The 15,831-nt window shown below is 38.3% G+C and overlaps 1 protein-coding gene across 1 annotated transcript in view; it reads left to right on the top strand.

Annotated features, from left to right (window-relative positions):
• Positions 1-468: 468 nt before the first annotated feature.
• cdh5 (cadherin 5) overlaps positions 469-15,831 on the top strand; it is a 51,744-nt gene continuing 36,381 nt past the window's right edge. Inside the window, exon 1 of the mRNA XM_055018433.1 lies at positions 469-783. The gene's annotated coding sequence lies outside the window, so the exon portion shown is untranslated. The remainder of the gene's footprint in view (positions 784-15,831) is intronic.

The raw sequence follows: 15,831 nt of genomic DNA, 5'->3' as shown, positions 1-15,831 counted from the left end.
TGTCTTCAGGATGGATTTAGAGATGTTCAGGAGTTTTTCAGTTTCTTTTTAATTCTGGGACGTCATCTGATATTCTCCTGATTGTTTTTCTCCGTCTGCAGCTCCTCCAGTCGTGCAGATGTTCAGCAGAATGATTCCAGATGTTCTGAGGAGAAAATCTACCACGGGAGAGGTTTCGTTTAAAACTCCAAATTAGCGCTGAACGGCTCCTCTCATCTCATTTATCGGCTCAGACCAGATTCTGTCGCTCCTCTGAAATATTTACCGGCCTCGTGGGGAAATCTCCCTGGATTATCCCCCCTAACCTGTTTAACCTAATCCTCATCTCACACATGAGTAATCAGCCAGGAGGAGGAGCGACGCCTCCTCTGTCTCCTCCCTCATCTCCTCCTCTGTCTCCTCCCTCATCTCCTCCTCTGTCTCCTCCCTCATCTCCTCCTGCATCCAGCAGCTCCAGCGTCAGGAGGCTGCAGCTTCGTCCTCGTCTGGATCTCCTCTCTGCTCCCCCCGGCCAGGAAAGCGAGTGAGAATAACAGGAAAAGGGAGTCGGCTTGGAGCTGCCGGACGGCCCAGCTCCACATTTCTGTGTGCCGGAGGAACAAAGCGCAGCAGAGGCTCTGAACCTGTTGGATTCAACACATCTGGAGCTGAGAGCTGCACATCTGGAGCTGCTGGAGTCCAGTTTCTGTCCAGGAAAGGATTTTGTTCTGAGGAGGAATCACCTGCTGGACCAGGAAACCTCCAGGATCTGATTTCATTTTCACACCGGAGCTTCTGCCTGAGGTGAGTTTCCTTTTTCTGCTCCACAGCTGGAAAAAGTGAGCAGATGTTTGAATTTGACAGTGATGTGGAGGATTTATAAAGATGTAAAAACATGAAGACGACATCTGCTTCTCTCCACGCTGTAGAACATCCACAGATTCTACCTGGAAGACGCTAAAATCAGTCGAATATATTCTCCCAAACACATTTTCAGACAGAAACTAGACTAAAGATGGCACAGAAATATTTTTAAAAATCCTATTTAGAGCTTTTATCTGTTCTTTGCTTTTATTTCACAGGAAAAAATACAGATGCTATCTAGAAAAATCACAGAGAAAAGGTATTTATGTGCATATAGTAGTTATAAAAAAGAAAAAAGAATGTTCACATCTAAAATCTGTATTTTTGCAGAGAGAAACTCTTAAAAAAAATTTAATAAAAAAGATTTTATTAAATTGTTTTTAAATCAGCTAAACAACATTATTTTGCAGATATTTTCTTTTATTTGAAGGGGAAAAATGCATTTTAAGGACAAAAAAAGAGAAATAAAATCAAGTATTCAATTGTTATTTTACAGATGTTCCCAGTTTTGTCAAATTATAGATAATATCCAGTAAAATCACAGAGAAAAAATGTTATGGTACATATTAAGTGTTAAAATTAAAAATAAATACGTAAATGAATGAATAAATAAATAAAATAAAAAATAATGTTCACATCAAAAATCTGTATTTTTACTGACAGTGATTCTTTTATAACATTTAACAAAAAACCAATAAAAAATACTTTAGTCTACTGCATTTAAATCAACTACAAAACACCATTTTACAGATATTGTAATTTATTTCAAGAAAAAAATACATATTTTAAAGACAACAAAAGAAAATCATGTTTTTCACTGTTCTTTTATAGATTTATTGAAAACATCCAGTAAAATCACAGGAATAATCTGCATTGATTTACATGTTAACCATGAAGAAACAGAATAAAACTATAAAAAATGTACAAACAGTAACTGGTCTTTTACAGTGTGTGACTAAAGAAGGAAATTAAAATAAAATAAACAATTAAAGGAGAAATCACTAATTTAGTTGGACTTACACAATGACAAATAAAGTCACTATTCTATTCTATTCTGTTATTTTTTCTATACTATTTTATTTTATGATATTTTTATTTTGTTTTATTTTATTTTGTTTTATTTTATTTTATTTTTCTTTTATTTTCTTCTATTTTCTTTTATTTTTTAGTCTATTCTATTCCATTTTATTTTATTTAATTTTTACTTTACTTTATTCTAATATATTTAATTTATTTTTTCTATTCTGTTCTGTTCTATTCTATTCTATTCTATTCTGTTTTATTTTATTTTTATTCTATTTTACTTTATTCTTTTGTATTCTGTTCTATTCTGTTTTATTTTATTTGACTATATTTTATTCTAATGTATTTAATTTATTTTTTACTATTCTGTTCTATTTGATTCTGTTTATTTCATTTTTATTCTATTCTATTTTACTTTATTCTTTTGTATTATATTATATTCTGTTTTATTTTATTTTATTAAATTCATTTGATTTGATTTTATGTTAATTTACTTTATTTTATTCTAATGTGTTTTATTTATTTTTTCCTATTCTTTTCTATTCTATTGTATTTTGTTTTATTTTTTTATTTTTATTCTATACTATTTTACTTTATTTTATTTCTAATCTATTCTATTTTCTATTCTATTCTGTTCTATACAAAACAGACTCTAACAGTATTTAAATCAGCTAAAACAACACTGTTTTCCAGATATTTTCCTTTATTGTCTGAGTTTTTGAAACCTTCCGGTACGTTCTGTCTCTGTGGTTCTTCTGCCAGGTTTTCTCCGGTTTTTCTGATTTTTCTGGTTGAACATCACCAGGACTCGTAGCCCAGATCTCCTGAAACCTGATTCCTGCTCGTTCAGGCTGAAATGTTCCAGAAATAAACCGAAACGACGCTTAGAAACCCTGAAGGACGAAATGTCGGCTCTCATAGTTCCTCTGGAGATCCAGACAGTTGCTGGATCTGAGAATGGAATAGAGCTTCACCTCTTCCTGCTCCTCCTCCTCTTTCTCCTCCTGCTCCTCCTACTTTTCCTCCTCTTCTTCCTCCTCCTCCTCTTCCACTTCTTCCTCCTCCTCCTCCTCCTCCTCCTCCTCCTCCTCCTCCTCCTCCTCCTCCTCCTCCTCTTCTTCCTCCTCCTCCTCTTCTTCCTCCTCCTCCTCTTCCTCCTCCTCCTCCTCTTCTTCCTCCTCCTCCTCCTCCTCCTCCTCTTCCTCCTCCTCCTCTTCCACCTCCTCTTCTTCCTCCTCTTCCTCCTCTTCCTCCTCCTCCTCCTCCTCCTCCTCCTCTTCCTCCTCCTCCTCCTCCTCCTCTTCCTCCTCCTCCTCTTCCTCCTCCTGCTCCTCCTACTTTTCCTCCTCTTCTTCCTCCTCCTCCTCTTCCACCTCCTCTTCCTCCTCTTCCTCCTCCTCCTCCTCCTCCTCCTCTTCTTCCTCCTCCTCCTCTTCCTCCTCCTCTTCTTCCTCCTCCTCCTCTTCCTCCTCCTCCTCCTCCTCTTCTTCCTCCTCCTCTTCCTCCTCCTCCTCCTCCTCCTCCTCTTCCTCCTCCTCCTCCTCCTCCTCTTCTTCCTCCTCCTCCTCTTCCTCCTCCTCCTCTTCTTCCTCCTCTTCTTCCTCCTCCTCCTCCTCCTCCTCCTCCTCCTCCTCCTCCTGAAGCCACCATTAGGAGCATCCAGACTGAACACATGAAGCCACCAGGAGCTCAGATGTTCCCTCTAACGGATCATCTAATATTAAAGGCAGCAGAGATCCTGTCACATAGAGAGCAGAAGAACATCAGGAGTTTGTCACCTCAGAGTAATCAGATTACTCATAGCAGAGAGACGCCAGATTAGATTTATTGTATTATTTATGATATTTGTAGAATCCCTCCTTTATTCCTGCAACAGACTCCGTCCTCCTCCTCATGGTGGAAACTTGAGTCCCTGATTTACTGGAGGTGTCTCTGAGGTGTCTCCAGATGAAGGTAGATCTTCATCAGAGGTTTTGCTAGGTTCAGGTCCGTCCAGGTCCTAGTTGAGTTATCCTGGACTATTTCTGACTACATTTGATCAGGTTACGTCTCAGTTTCGACTCATTTTGGACACGTTTCTAGTGATTTGAGTAACTTTGGACACATTTTCATCGATTCCAGAAAGGTTCCAGACATCGTGGAGAAGTTTGACCTCCTCTGAGACGTGTCTGGGTCATTTTGTACCAGGTTTTCATTCAGTCAGTCAGTTTGAAAAAAAAAATCAAGACAATGATTTGTCATTCTGGACATCCTGGTTCCACTTGGTTCTAGAGGAGAAGCTCTGGTGTGATGATGTTCTCTGGATGTTCTCCTGGTGGAATATTCCTCTTCTTCATCTGGTCAGCCAGGATTCTGGTTCCTCCTCAGACCTTCATCTAGAAATGTCTTCAACACCTTCTGACTTCATGCATTCCCATATCATCATACCACCACCTCCATGCTTCATTGTCAGGACTCTGCATCCACTGTGGTAGTCCTGGTCAGGTTCTCACCAAACATCTGGACTCCATCTGAGCCCAACGCATTGATCTTCATCTGACCAAAGAATGTTCTCCAACATCCATCAGGCTTCTTCTCATGTTCTTCAGCAAACTTTCATCTGGAAGTTTAGTTCTGAGCAGCAACCAGGTTTAGTTCTGGTCCTCCATCCATAGAGGTTGATGTTCTGAAGGTTCCTTCACACTGTCTGAGCTTCACACTAACTCTGGTTTCCATTGAGAACCCCTGAACCAAGTCTGAAGCAGCTGCTGTCTGTTTTTACAGCTGGATGGAGAAAGTAGTTCACTGTCTGTGGAGTCATTTTAGGAGCTCTGATTAGTGGAACTATGACTTCTACTAGACCTCCTGATTAGTGGTACTATGACTCCTTCTATACGTCCTGATTAGTGATACTATGACTCCTTCTAGACCTCCTGATTACTGCTGACTCTGTGCTTCTCTGGTTTTTAGTTGCTCACTGATCTTCCTGGATTTTTTTCCATCTTTGTCGAGTCTCTCAGTCAGATGTTTCTCTTCCTCTGTTCAGTTCTTTTCCATGTGGAGTCATGATGCAGACATAGATAGACCCAGTCCATAGGTCCAGGACTGAGAATGTTCTGCTGTTCTCAGCTCATTTAGAAACAAGTTCATCAGTTAGACTGGTTGGAATAACTGGATTTAGTTTAGTTCTACTTTGAAGCTGAATTTTTAGTCTTGTTTTAATAAATAAATAGAATAAAGGTGGGATGATCCTGTTCTTGAGGTGACCAGTAGAATTTTCCTCTGTGTGTCTGCTGTTGACAGCTTGTGTCTGAGGAGGTTTGTATGATTTCTGCAGCTGCACTTTGCGTTGTTGTCGTCCCAGATTTCCTTCACACACATCAGTGTTTCTATTATTGTGCCCGCTCTGTGTTTGCGGGACACTTTTGGATTTTCTCTCTGGATCCTCTGTGATGGAAGTGATTTGATTTGTTTGTTACGTCCAAAGCCGTTGATGCAACTAAACCCGGCGGTCTAATTCCTGGAGAGAAGAACTATCAGGGAAAATCCTCCGGACGCCATCTGGGAGACCTCACACACGCACTCTAACACACACACACACACACACACACACACACACACACACACACACACACACACACACACACACACACACACACACACACACACACACTCTAACACACACACACACACACACACACACACACACACACACACACACACACACACACACACACACACACACACACACTATAACACACACACACACCCTCTGATTAGAGCCTCGTTGGGTCTGATCTATGTCAGTCGGTTGACATTCTGTCCAGCTGAGATGTTTGTTCTTCAGTCTCTGATTCCAGCTGAAAGATCCATAACTGACCTGTATTCTATGTTCTATATTCTACATTCTGTAATCTATCTATCTATCTATCTATCTATCTATCTATCTATCTATCTATCTATCTATCTATCTATCTATCTATCTATCTATCTATCTATCTATCTATCTATCTATCTATCTATCTATCTATCTATCTATCTATCTATCTATCTATCTATCTAATATTTCATTGGACCTTTAGCGCTCATTCTCTGTAGAATTATTTCTATAAGCTTCTTCAAAGTCACAGCATTTATTTCTGTCCAGAGATGCATTAATGTTCTACATAGATCCTCTATTGATTATGGAGAGTCAGACCAAAGTCTTCTCCAGAACATCCCAGAAGTTCTAAGTGGGGCTGAGGTCTGATCTGTCCATCAATTTAACTGACTCAAGTCTGAGACAGAACGATGACAAAATTAGTGGAACGGCACCAATTCTGGTTCAGTTCCACTAAATTTGTCATCTTTCTGACTTGGTTCTTCAGGTTCTTGATGGGTCTAAGTCAGGACTTTGGGGAGACCAGTCTAGAACCTTCATTCCAGCCTGATGGAATCATTTCTTTACCACATCTGATGTGTGTTTGAGCTGTGAACTGTGTCCAAGATCAACCTCTTGCTGAGGGTTTTAGGTTTTAATCCTCCTTCTTCATTATTCCATTTACTTTGTGGAAAGCTCCAATTCCACAGAGCATGATACTACCACCACCATGCTTGGTGGTAGGTTTGGGGTTCTTGGGGTTAAAAATAAGTCCGAGACCTCCCTAAGGCAGTCTGAAACCAGTCCTCAAAAAGTCTTAAACCAGGACCAAAATCAAACCTAACAAAACTACTCCTAAAAATGTCCAAGACATTGTAAAACCAGTCCTAAACCAGTCCTAAACCAGTCCTAAACCAGTCTTAAACCAGTTCTTAAAAGGTTTAAAACCAGGAACAAAATCAAACCTAAACCTGTCCAAAAAAACTGTTCAGAACCAGTTAGAATCCAGTCTGAAACCAGTCCTAAAACCAGTACAAAGTTGGGACAAAACCAAACCTAAACTCCTGCCCCCATCACTCTGGAACAGGGTAAATCTGGACTCATCAGACCACATGACCTTCTTCCATTGATCCAGAGTCCAATCTTTATGCTCCACAGCAAACTGAAGTCTTTTTCCTGATCATCCTCACTGATCAGTGGTTTTCTTAAAGCTACAGCTGTTGAGTTCCCTTCATGTGGAAATGTTCTTCCTTTCACTATTAAACAGCTGTGAGTTCTACTGGTGGTCTCCTACGATCATCTAAGAGTGTGTTCCACTATCCTTCAGGTTTTAATGATGTGTTGGACGGTTGTTAACCTGATTTTAGTCGTTTCATCTCCTTAGTTGTTTTTTTTGCTTGATGCAGACCAATAATTTGACCCTTCTGAGACAGATTAACATCCTTTTTAGGGTTAGGATATGTCTTCCTACATGGTTGTTTAGAAATGAGAATCAGCTGAGATTAAATAAGTTGTTGTCATCAGTAATTATCCAATGGGAGAATCTCACCTGTCTGCTCAGGTAAATCCAGGTGGAGGCTTTTATTTTGGACAGGAAGTGTACGTTAAAGAAAATGAAGTTGGACTGAAAGATTGAACCGTTTAGAAATACTTTTACAATATGTTCATTCAAAGAGATTGTTTAGTGTGTGTGTGTGTGTGTGTGTGTGTTGTAGTGTGTATAGTGTGTCTGTGTGTGTGTTATAGTGTGTGTAGTGTGCATAGTGTGTCTGTTGTGCGTCTGTCAGATTGTGGTTCTGATTAAACTCGTTTTAATCTCAGCGACACGCGACACTTTGAACAGATTTAAAGTCAGAAACAAACTGTTGGTTTAAAGCTCCCAGATGTTTCAGTCAGCTGACAGATGTTCACGTTTACAACAATAGCAATAACATTATTATTATTATTATTATTATTATTATTATTATTATTATTATTATTATTATTATTATTATTATTATTATTATTATTAATCTTTAAAAGAAAGATTTCAAGTAAAAACATGAGACATCAGTATATTTAAAGTCAGACTGAGTGAACGTTATGAATAAAAGTTGATTTATTTCTAACTAAACTAAATCTGACATTTAAATAAATGAACCTTAACTTCATATTTAAATATTATTTTGGTGACTAATGAACGACTTCTTAATTTGTTGTTTTCAGTTTAAATATGATTTTTAAAAAGTTAATCAGAAAAATGTTGAATTATTGATTTATTAAAAGCAGCGGAATAAAATCTGAGTTCATTTAAATCTCTGTGAACTTCAAAGAAATTCCTTTAACTTCTATCAACTATTAAATAATTAAAAACAGAAGAGGTCATTCCTCTGACTGACAGCAGTTTGTTGGTTTCATCATAAAAACATTAATTCCAGGTTTTTATCTTTAGCAGCTCCTCAGATGTTTTTGCTCAAACAGATTTAAAATAAAAAGTCCTGAAAAATAAATTTAAATCTGAATTCAACAGGAACCATTTTCAATAAAGTTTTCTATGAATCAGAGCAGAAGGACTCCAAGATTTACCTGAAATAATCTCTAGACCAGGGGTGTCCAGCATGCGGCCCGCGGGCCAAAACTGGTCCTCCAGAGGGTCCGATCCGGCCCTCAAAGTGTAAAAATTCCAGAGGAGACATTAACTGCAGATTATATATTAGTAAAACTATAAATTTAAAATAATTTCTAGACCATGACAAGTTGTTTTGATCATAAAGTAAAATACTAGATTGTTCTTTTGTCATTTTGTGTCTCATTTTTGTAATATTTTGTCTCATTTTTGTAATATTTTGTCTCATTTTGTCAGATTTTTTGTCATTTTGTGTTTTACTGTATTTGTTGCTTTGTGTATCATTTGTGTTTTCATCAATTTTTCATCTTTTTTTGTCTCGTTTTTGTAATTTGTTCATCTTTTTTGTCACTGTAATTTTTTTGTCAAATTTTTTGTCTCTTTTTGTTTTGTGTCGTTTGTCTCATTTTTTGTTGTTTTGTGTTTCCTTTTTGTCATGCTTGTGTCGTTAGTCTATTTTGTTGTTGTTTTGTTTCTCACTTTCGTTTTTTCTCATTTTTTCAATTTTTTTGTCGCTTTGTAAATTTTTTTGTTTCATTATTTGTTGTTTTGTATTCTTTTTTTATCTCACTTGTGTTGTTTGTCCATTTTTTGTCGCGTTCTAACTTTTTTGTCTAATTTTTTGTCTCTTTTTAGTTTTGTTTCGTGTCATTTGTCTAATTTTTTGTCATTTTTTTCTCATTTTGTCGTTTTTTGTCTCATTTTTGCAATATTTTGTCTTTTTTGTTGTTTTTTGTCTTTCTTTGTCTGACTTTTTGGGTTTTGATCCTACAGTAAATCATGTTCAGTTCCAGATAGCTGTGACTAAATGTTTAGTTTCTTTGTAGACACTCTCTCTATGATCCACTAAAACAAAGGAACCATTAGGAGTTGTGGTAATTTATAGGTTCTTCTGCTGTGGTTTTACTGGTTTTACTGGAGATCAGACTGGACTGGATGTGGAACCTGGACTAAGATGAGTTTAACTCTCCTGGTCTAAACGTCTCAGAGTTCTGCTGAAGCCTCGGTAGTATTTAAACCGTTCTCAGGCGTTTTCCCAACAGGACGTTCTTCAGAGCAGCGTTTCCTCCTCGGTCTTTATCAGCAGCAGGAAGCGTAAACACAAAGCCTTCTGGGAAAACGCTGAATGTCGGCCATCATTAGTGAGGGAACGCCCTTCCTGCGATTCAACCTGACCTTCTCTACTGCTTCACTTTGGTCCAACTGTTACTTCTCTGAAACCTGAGTCTGTTTCTGTCTGCTTTTCATTCATTCTTTGTTTTCTCACCTTTAAAGGATGACAGATTCTCCGGTTTAAAAGCTTCTGGAGCTGTGATCTGACCTCTGAGAGGGTCTCAATTAAAAATGTACCTGAAATAATCCATTTTTCCTGCTACAATGTCTGGAAAAAACAAAAAACTTCTGCACTTTTTGGTAAAACTGTGAAGTCACCTGGTGAAAACTGAGATTTTTTCTGAGTTCTGAACATTTTCTTTCATTTATAATCTAAAGTCCTGCAGCTCTGTGGAACCAGAACATCATGAAGAAGGAGCGAGAACGATGGAGAAGTCTTCTATCAGTTAGAACGATGGAAACCAGAATAAAGAAAGTAGAATTTCTGTCTAAAAGTTCCTCAAAGAGACATAAAATAGCAACTAGATGAAGCAAAGAGACACAAAATGAGCTGAAAGAGACCAAAACCAACACAGAATAGATGAAAAATCAACTGCAAATGAGAAAATCTGGTCTAAAATGACTGAACTTTATCTAAATTTACTCAAAAATCGTCTAAAATTACTCAAAACTTACTCAAAACAACAAAATGTTATCAATCTTTAAAAAAGAAGTCTTAAATGACATGAAATTTGTTTAAAATGACAAAATAAAATCATCCAAATGACCAATAGATTCTCTGAAACAACTCAAAATGAGTTTAAAATGAAATGAGTTTGCTTGTTTTAGTTCCTTATTTGTTTAAAAGTTTAGTTTTAAATGTAAAAAACACACAAAACAACACAAAAAAATTCCACAAAATGGTTCCAAAGATGGATGAAGGAACTAAAATGACAAAAAAAAGTCAGAGAAATTTCAGGAACTCAGAAGTGGAAGCAAACTTCCAACAGGAACAATTAAAAAGAAAGAGAATCTGGTGACAAAGAATCTATTAAAATATGTTTATTTTTACAAAAGAAATGAACAAGCCTGAAGTCCAACATAAAAGGTGAATCTGCTTATTCTAGATGATTAACTCCTTAGATGTTTAATGAAACACTGAAACACATTTTATCGATTTAAATCGATTTTTATCAGATCAGTTTTTAAAATCACATCCAGCAGCTAAAAATGTGAAGAAGTGATTTGATTTGTTTGATTTTACAGTTTCTGGCTGACAAATGATGTTTTTTTGAAGATCATCCACCTGGTTTTAGGATTCTTCTGCTGTCACATTTAGAACCCACAGAGTTCTTCTTCAGAAACATCTAAAACAGGGATCACCAACCTTTTTGAACCTGAGAGCAACTTCATGGGTACTGAGTTGTATGAAGGGCACCTTGTTTGATACAAACCATCATCTTTAAACAATAATAATAATGAAAATAATAGGTAAAAATACTGTCTTATCACATTTATGTTAATTATTCCTTACAATAATTATTAACGATTTCCACAACAATAACGGTAGGAACACACACACACACACACACACACACACACACACACACACACACACACACACACACACACACACACACACACACACACACACACACACACACACACATATATATGGAAATCTGTTCCAATATTTAAAAGTCAGAGGTATCCCATCTCTGAAACTTTGGTAAATATTTTTCTTGGCAGTTTTTTATGAATCAGCATATTTGCAGAATTTTGTTCAAAATCACACCAGTTACATTTCTGTGCAAATTATCACTTCTAACATTTTTAGGAAATCATTAACTGTCATCAAATCATGCTTCATTTGTGCAAACCCCTACCTTTGTAACATTTTTGAACAATTCATGAACTCTGTCCCATGTTTGTAAAAACAATCAGTTATGTAAGAAAAAAAATCAACTCTTTCACATTTTGAAATGAATCCTATCACATTAGTACTAATCACCAGCATTTTTCACCAGCATTGCAACATTTTTAACAGATCATAACAACAAACCATTACATGTTTTCAACTAAATATTTTTCACATTTTTGTGTAATGGCACGGTGTTTTGAATGACAACATGTTACCTCTTTCTCTGTCTGTAAATGTGTGTTAGTGGGAAGCCTGGCATTGCAGAGTTTATCATGTCTTACCTTTACCTTGCAGCTCACAGTTCAGATGGTTCAGTTTCCCAGTGATGTCCGTTAAAAGTGCAAGGGCAAGAATCCACTCAGTGTCCTCAAGCGGCGAGGTGTCTTCCCCTTTGGATTGCATCAACTCTGATTTCGGCCAAAAGTGACAAAAAAACGCTGCAAAACTGGTCCCTGCTGATCCATGGAGTTTCTGTGTGTAGTAACAGGTCACCATGTTCATCTGACAGCTCCTCCAGCAGCACCTTCAATGTCCTGGTTGTTTGGCTTTGGAGACATTTATGATCTTCACGACACGAGTCATCACATGATCAAATCCGGCCACTTTTGTACATACATATGTCCTGCTGGTGAATGCTGCAGTGGTAATGTAGGAATGCTGGGAAGTCTGGATCACCTCTGCATCGTACAATGAAGCCTGCATGGCGACCCGTCATGGAGGAGCCCCGTCCGTCGTAACTAAAACAAGCTTTTCTAATGGTACATTTTTATCCACGAAGAAACTTTTCACCGCGTAGCAGATGCCAAAGCTGCTTTTAAGTCCCGGGTTTTCCTGTCCGTAGTGCGTATACAGTCTATGTGCGCTAGCAGGTGGCTAGTTAGCATGGAAGCTTTGTAGCGGCTAAAGTAAAGTCTCTCCACATTGTGCCGCTTTGCCGACGCAATAGTCGCCCCGCAAATACGACACATACCTTTATCTTTCACTGTCGTGAAAAAGAACTCTTCCTCCCAGTCATCGTGGAAACAGTGTTTTTTCTTCCACTTCTCTGTCATGTTTTGGGGATAAAAACCACATCTAACTTCCCAGAGTGTGTGCATCCGGAAGCTTCAGCAGTGACGTGGTGGTTTGACATGCGCAGTGAACTCTGACTCGGACAACGTCAAAGTTCATTTACACCAACAGATCCAGTAGATTCAGAAGATCCAGTAGGTCCAAAAGATCCAGTCAGTCTGAGTGTAGGACATGAAAACAGACTGGAGATACCAGGACCTGCTGCTGAGAACATCCAAACACCATGACACTGCCACCACCATGCTTTAATCATGATGTTGCCACTTCCATGCTTCACATCATGATGCTGCCACCACCATGCTTCACATCATGATGCTGCCGCCACCGTGTTTCACAGTGGGGATGGTGTGTTTGTGATGATGTTCAGTGTTTGGTGTCCATCATATCATCTAGTCTGATGGATATAAAGCTCCATCCTGGTCTCCTCAGACCAAAGAACCTTCTTCCAGGTGTCTTCAGAGTCTCCACATGTCTTCTGGTGAACTCTAGTCCAGATTTAATTGGAGCTTTTTCCATCAGAGTCTTTCATTTTGTCTCCATGAAGCTTTGACTGGTGAAGAACCAACAGCAGTTGTTGGATGAACAGTCTGAAGTTGGAACTCCTTCAGAGGAGTCATAGTTGTCTTGGTGACCTCCCTCTCTGGTCTCTTTCTCCTTCAGAGGAGTGTTCTTCCTGAGAAGACTTTTTTAGGATCTGTAAATATTTCATCCAAAGCCAGACATCTAATTTCCAACATGATTATTGATCTTAAAATCTAGACTCTGATGATGTGATTTCATTTCATGGATCAAAGGCTGCAGTGTCTGACACGTTTCCATCCCTAAAATATGTTTTAGAAACCAAGGAAAAGAGGATTTAACTTAATGTTAAAAAACAAAAACTTAAATTCTCATCTGTGAAGTCTTAGCTCTGATTTAGCTGCATGAATAAATCACTGCTTTCAGGGTCCTTACTTTCATTCACTGCATCACTTTTTGCAGATTTTATTTGTATTTTATAAAAGCTAAAGACTAATTTATGACAGCGGGGGATCTGGCTGCAGATATTACTGCTGAAGTGACTCCATGAAGACGTACCAGGAGGTGAAATAACCTCCTCCAATGATCTGTGGTTGTTTCCTGCAGAGATCTGGAGGTCCAGGCAGAAGAACTGATGTTTAGGAGGTTTAGAGGCTCAGCAGTAAAAGACGCTACAGTTTAATGAAATCAGTGCAGAAACAGAAAACAGCAGGAGGAGAATCAGAGAGCTGATCTGTGTGAAGAGGTCAGAGGAGGTCGTCGGAGGACAGATTAGTCCATTAGAGGAGATAATCCCAGAAGATCCACTCATCTGGATCCTGGAGAAGATCAGCGTTAACAGATTACTACTGATGCACTTTATTAGATGGAGGAGGAGGAATTACAGAACATTTTCTGCTCTGAATTCATTTATTAAAATCTAAAAACATGACAAATAAAAACACCAAAGAAGATCTGACTCTGAGAAACTTCAAAACCTGTGTCCATAATTCTGATATTTAATTATTTTAGACACGAAAAGTCCTTTAACCAACAGAAACAGCAGCTGAAGGAGTTCTTTCTAGGAATAATCATCTTCACTTAATGATGCGAAAATAATGAGATGTAACTGATTAAATGAAGCAAGTAATAGCTTAAAGTCATGATATTTCATCATCAAATGTCTCATTTAAAAATATGACATAAATAGTTTATTCCTGAAACATTCTGTTAAAAGATCAAAATCTGCTCTCCTCCCTGAAGCTGGGAAGTTAAATCTGACTGAGCCCAGAGAGTTTTCAGACAAACTGCAGGCAGTGTTTCCATTTAAACCAGTTCTAATAGTTAAATATCTTCTATATATCTATATCTATATATCTATAATATGTGTACCACATGCAGCCTCTGGTTTCTATCTGTGGACTTGTCTCTTCATTCTGCTGATGAATCTTGTTGATATTTGGTTTCTCTCTGTGAGGATTTTCTTGTACAGTCCATCTTTTCCTCCCCGTCAGGAGGTTTGTCGTGTTTTTGTGTTAATTTTTCATCTACTCTGTGTTGTTTTGCATCTCTTTGCTGTGATTTTCTATCTTCTAGTTCAGGGGTAACCAACACGGTGCCTGAGGTCGCCTGGTTGCCCGCAGAGACCATTGAGTTGCCCCCAACACATGTTCTAAAAATAACACTAGTCACCATGAAATTCCTAAAAAAATTATAGTTGCTGTTCTTTTTAAATCAAAAATACTTACATTCATGCAGATTTTAAATTACAATATTTATTATAATTTTTTAAAAACAAAAATGTGTTCGGTGTAAATGAACTTTGACCGTGTCCGAGTCAGAGTTCACTGCGCATGTCAAACCACCACGTCACTGCTGAAGCTTCCGGATGCAGACAGTCTGGGAAGTTAGATGTGGTTTTTACCCCCAAAACATGACAGAGAAGTGAAAGAAAAAACACTGTTTCCACGATGACTGGGAGGAAGAGTTCTTTTTCACGACAGTGAAAGATAAAGGTATGCGTCCTATTTGCGGGGCGACTATTGCGTCGGCAAAGCGGCACAATGTGGAGAGACTTTACTTTAGCTGCTACAAAGCTTCCATGCTAACTAGCCACCTGCTAGCGCACATAGACTGTATACGCACTACGGACAGGAAAACCCGGGACTTAAAAGCAGCTTTGGCATCTGCTACGCGGTGAAAAGTTTCTTCGTGGATAAAAATGTACCATTAGAAAAGCTTGTTTTAGTTACGACGGACGGGGCTCCTCCATGACGGGTCGCCATGCAGGCTTCATTGTACGATGCAGAGGTGATCCAGACTTCCCAGCATTCCTACATTACCACTGCAGCATTCACCAGCAGGACATATGTATGTACAAAAGTGGCCGGATTTGATCATGTGATGACTCGTGTCGTGAAGATCATAAATGTCTCCAAAGCCAAACAACCAGGACATTGAAGGTGCTGCTGGAGGAGCTGCCAGATGAACATGGTGACCTGTTACTACACACAGAAACTCCATGGATCAGCAGGGACCAGTTTTGCAGTGTTTTTTTTGTCACTTTTGGCCGAAATTAAAGAGTTGATGCAATCCAAAGGGGAAGACACCTCGCTGCTTGAGGACACTGAGTGGATTCTTGCCCTTGCATTTTTAACGGACATCACTGGGAAACTGAACCATCTGAACTGTGAGCTGCAAGGTAAAGGTAAGACATGATAAACTCTGCAATGCCAGGCTTCCCACTAACACACATTTACAGACAGAGAAAGAGGTAACATGTTGTCATTCAAAACACCGTGCCATTACACAAAAATGTGGAAAATAATTTCATAAATGTTACAAAGGTAGTAGTTTGCACAAATGAAGCATGATTTGATGACAGTTAATGATTTCCTAAAAATGTTAGAAGTGATAATTTGCACAGAAATGTAACTGGTG

This window comes from Amphiprion ocellaris, chromosome 16, assembly GCF_022539595.1.
Source record: "Amphiprion ocellaris isolate individual 3 ecotype Okinawa chromosome 16, ASM2253959v1, whole genome shotgun sequence".
In the NCBI taxonomy this organism is placed as follows: Eukaryota; Metazoa; Chordata; class Actinopteri; family Pomacentridae; genus Amphiprion; species Amphiprion ocellaris.
This window is presented reverse-complemented; position numbering and strand designations above follow the sequence as displayed.